Genomic DNA, 5,090 nt, shown 5'->3' with positions numbered 1-5,090 from the left:
ATTTGCTCTCAGACTGAAAAAGGGTTGTAAACCCTGGACCAAACTAGGTCTAAATACATGGCTTTCCTCATTGGCTGTAAAATAGAACAGCAGAGCCTAGGGTCAGCCCACAGAAGAGTCATTAGTCTCTGTGACAAGAGCACGAGTGCCAGCCGCACATCAGGGGACGGGGTGGCAAATTTCACCCTGTCCCCCATGATCTCCAGCAGTCAATACTCAAGGCGTCACAGCTAAATCCAAATGCCTCCAAAGAGCTGCTCTGATTGTCTTTGAGGCCAACCGTCCAATACAGATGACCACTCTGAACGGCTCGCCCGTGGTGGGCAGATTAATGAGGACTTGGTGGATTCTCATCCGTGAACCAGCTCTCCAGAATCATGGCACACCACCACACTTTGGCACCTCTGAGAATGAAGTGGTTTCTTCTCCTGGCAGAGAGTGGATGATCTCTTCCGTAATCCTGCAATATGGCAAAAAAAAGCAGAAAATGATTGTTTATGTCATGATTGCAATAACAAGGCTTGGTACACTGGAGTATGGCTACAGATTTGAGAAATGTCTTTTTTAATTAATCCATAACACTCTACAATTAATGTGACAAGAGGATAATTGCTTGTGTTTATATAAATGAGTGGATGTGATTCTGTGTTCATGTTATACATGAATGTCTTCTTCATAATATCCCATTTTAGATGTAGTAAATATGGGTAGTGCACTGACATCTAGGACTCACTGTTTCTTCTTCTGATGTCTTCATCCCTTTGCAATTATTCTACATTAAATGTTTTCAATTCCACTGTTTCGTGTTATTATGTTCAGTTCAAACAATACCAGGTCTTATGGAGGACTTCAGTGGCATCAAGTCTTCACATAAACCAGCAGCATGCTGTTGAATATTGTAGGACTGGTATTCTGTTAGAGTTTGAGTGGATATGGAGGAAAGCGCTTCTCAGGAACTGACTATGGAAACAGAAACACACAGACGTGCCTCTCAGGACTGATCAGTAAGGTGGAATAGAACAGAGTACCAGGATTGAACACCAGTTACAACCTCAGTATGCAAGACTGATCAAACTACGCAGCGATTGACAGGAAACCGCTCCACTCATCTCGTCCCTCCCCCTGGACATCCAATCACCTGTGTGCTGACATGTTGACTGACATGTTGCAGGCTCAGTCACTGAATCTGAACATCTCTTGGCTTCTGATTGGTTAAAGTTTTAGTTTGGATCTAATTATGTTTAATGGTATTGAAATAAAGTCTGATTTTAGTAATATTATTTGCATTATGACAGATGTGAGGTAACACAATCTGTATCCCTACTGATTTCACGCAGTACTGGGTCTATACTCTGTCTAGACACACATCACTTACTGTACTTGTGATGTAATTAGTGGATCTCTGTATCTCTTAGGTCCTTTTCCAGAGAACATTATACTGCACTTCATTAAAAGGTAGCAGAAGCATGCTAAAACTACAGTATACTGTATATAAGTGCATGTTTAAGTAGAGTTGAAGATCAAGGTCAAATCGACTCTTAGATGCTTCGCATCAACAGTGTCATCACAGACCACATTGATGTTTTTACCAGCTGCTCAAATATATTGTGATATCCGTGGACATGATTGCAATGTGTTATGTGAAAATAGAATACATGCAAAGGATTTATCTGGTCAGAAAATCAAAGGAGTGTACACCGTCATGAAAGCTTGCATGGTAGATGCCAGTTTCAACAATATTTTAACTTGACATGGTTTGTGTCCCATTTTAATGTGTAAAGGGCTATTAGTATTTACAGATAATGTACTTTTATGTAATGTATGTTATAGTGCAGACTTTTCCGGTTAAAGTGACACTTCCAGCTGATATATCTGCAGGTCTTGTATCTATGACTGGCTTGACTGGAGCTGAATGCCAACACTGTCATGGTCCAGTGTGCACACAGAGGAGAGACACACACACACACTGGGTCACACACACACACACCTTCAAACTCGAACACAAACACACAAACACACAAACACACAGCATAGATGCGCTGTACTGAGGGACCGTGGACGTCCCTGACAGTGATAGTCACAACTGTTGCTTGAGCTTTAGCGGCGAGGCCCCTCAGAGCTTTCAACTGAGTCCTGACAGCCTACCTATGAGACCTGAAACCACAACTGTCCCTTCAAACCGCTTCCTTCAGGATAAAAAACTGACTTCTAGTCCATTATTTAAAAACTAGCATTTAATCACAACACTTAATCAAACCCAGGGTGTCAGCATAGCAGGTTTACGTCTAAGATGAGAACATGTTGAGGACAAACAAAAATATGCTGTAGCCTATATTTTATAATTATATTATAAGAACTACATTTTAAATAAATATACACAGTGAGTTTAGACTGCAGTGACTGCACCAGGTAGAGTCATGTATGTATTATCGATGTGTGATAGGGTCAGCCCACGTAGACGTTCACTGGCTTACACCCACCTGTCAGTTAATTGAGCGATAATGAGCTTGTAACTTCCGCCTAGATAAACTAGGATATGCTCTCGCCGATTGTTTGAAACGCACGTTGCCGTCACTGGTGGGAGTAAGACGCTAGCTGCACCTTGTCAGGAGTTTCATGCCGGAACTTCACGTTAGGCATTGGTATGTTACTTTCATCACTTTCTACCGGTTAGCCTTGTTTACTACGTGGCCTGATTTAGAATGCTTTGGGGGTAAAACAAACCGAAACAGTTCTCTGTTGTGATCTCGCATAAGGCTGACTGCAGTGTTTGCTTAACTCCTCGTAGCCCTGTTTGACTATAGTATTGCAAGAGGTCTCCCCTGGCTACTGGGGTTAACAAGGGACGCCAAGCTGACGTGGGTCCCTCCTCCCCATGTCCACCTGGGTCCTTCCTTTGGTATGACCGTCAAGGCCAAGGTAGGCAGAGCACTGCTGTAGTGCTTCATATTGTAACTCTTTTAATGTGTCTGAAATGTTTTTATATTTCAAATGTCTATTTTGTAATTATTAAACGGATGAGAGAGTTATACTGTTTCAGGGAAAATGTGCAATATCTGTCAATGTTTAAAACTATCTCTCTTTTGTAGATCACAGCAGCAATTGACACACAGTTGATAGTCTGGCCACTGTTTTCCTCCTGTTTATTTCTTTGATGTAGTTCTGTGTGTATTGACTGACCTAGTTGAAGCCACGTGTCTCGTTGTTACGTGTAGTTGTATCATTGTCACCCATTTCTGTGGCCTGGGTGCCTAACCCAGGGCGAGTGGCAAGGTAACACTGTACTGGTACATGTATGGTACTATTCTGCCCCTTAAGTTGCTGTGTGAACACCCCCCTAGTGGTTGAGTGGAGTTTGACATGACCTGTATAAGGTTGTTCTCTGTGTGATTTATCTTGACCTCACCGTTTTGCACTTTGCAGTATTACCCTAGTGTGTGCATGAGTGTGCTATTCATCACGTATGGCTGAATAGTGGTCAGAGGTACTCTAGCCGTGTTACCCTAGTTACTCTGGGTTGGCCCCCTGGGCCTATGTTATGTGTTTTTTTGTTTTCTTTTAAGTCTGATGTATGTATCGTCATCGTGTTTTGTTACTCCTGCCACGTAAAGAACACAAGATCTGTATTGAAATAAATTATTTATTGCTTATAACAGCCTCGGTTTGAATCCATTTAATTGGGTAACATACCAAGTATTGGGGAACTTACCATATGGTCACAGATGCAGTCAGATTTATTGTTTCATTGAGTTCAGTATTACTCATACTTTTTTTGTGTCACCATCCATCCGGAAGCATTAGCCCATTTAAACGCCCCACTCACTAAGCTGTTATTTCAGGTCATTAAATGTTTCATAAAACAGACACAGGAGAATTCCCTCATCAGTTTTTCAATTAGAGTATATTCTCCTCTGATTGGACATTGCAGCCGTGCATGTCATCAACCCATTGGCCTGGATTCATATTCACCAGGACCTGGTCTGTCTGCCAAATGCTCTCATAATAAATTCTGAGGTTAATGTCGGAATTTGCATATTAAATGAAGGCATAGTTGTTTTCCCTCTTTCACTCTTACATGTCTGTTTAATAAACTGGGTGGAACTTTTGACATGAAATGGATATTTTTAAGCAAATCTACTCCAGTTTGAAATAAATTACTGTGGTTAATATCCTTTTTTTTTCAAATGTTTTGCGAGTTGTTTTGGACAAAAGCATCTGACAGATACCATAACCATAAACATAAACCATAAACCTCTGGCCTGTGGTCCCCACTCACCTACTGTAGGGCCCCTGGCCTTGACAAGTCCAGCTCTCCAGAGGCTGCTGTAATGACTGCCTGTGTCCCCTCTGGCTCGCTGGTCTGCTCTGGTGAAGACTCCGCTGACAGGGAAACTGACTGTGGCTGGGACCCCTCTGCCTCCCAGACCAGATAAAGGGCTGGCTGCCTTACGTAACTCTCCCTCCCAGACCAGATGAAGGGCTGGCTGCCTTACGTAACTCTGCCTTCCAGATCAGATGAAGAGCTGGCTGCCTGCGTAACTCTGCCTCCCAGACCAGATGAAGAGCCGGCTGCCTTACGTAACTCTGCTTGCCAGTGCTTCTGATCCTCTGGTCCATGATGGCAGTAGATCAGACCCAATATCAGTATGGGGGAGTAGCCAAGGCAATACAACAAATGCTCTTTTCTGCGAATAGGCTTATTGCTCACTGCATGCATAGGTGTTGGGATTTTCCGCCCCGGGGTGTCAAGCTCTACCTTTGGCTGCTCGCCACTTAGTGTCCCATGGAATCTTTACAGCAGTTCAGCGCCAATATTATAGATCAAGCCCTCCAGTAGTGAGATCCCTAATCCAGATGGAACATACAGCACTTGTTTGAGAAAGCTAGGAAATCATCAATCAAACCAAAGATCTAAACCACTCTCATCTCTGTGAGCAAATTGTCTGAAGAGAAGATTCGCTGAAATGCACACCTCGTGTTCACATTGTGAGCACGCATTTACAGTTCATCCTGTACTGTAGCTAAATTGTTGCGGTGTAATTGTTTGCTGTGACCAAAACTTTATAACTAAATAAATAACATTGACCAAA

At 42.7% G+C, this 5,090-nt stretch overlaps 1 long non-coding RNA gene across 1 annotated transcript; it reads left to right on the top strand.

Annotated features, from left to right (window-relative positions):
• Positions 1-1,606: 1,606 nt before the first annotated feature.
• Positions 1,607-4,277, top strand: LOC116223897. Its single transcript, XR_004165313.2, has 3 exons — positions 1,607-2,642; positions 2,789-2,919; positions 3,090-4,277. It is a non-coding gene; the product is annotated as an uncharacterized LOC116223897 (long non-coding RNA).
• Positions 4,278-5,090: the final 813 nt, after the last annotated feature.

This window comes from Clupea harengus, chromosome 15 (genome assembly GCF_900700415.2).
Source record: "Clupea harengus chromosome 15, Ch_v2.0.2, whole genome shotgun sequence".
NCBI classification, from domain to species: domain Eukaryota; kingdom Metazoa; phylum Chordata; class Actinopteri; order Clupeiformes; family Clupeidae; genus Clupea; species Clupea harengus.
This window is presented reverse-complemented; position numbering and strand designations above follow the sequence as displayed.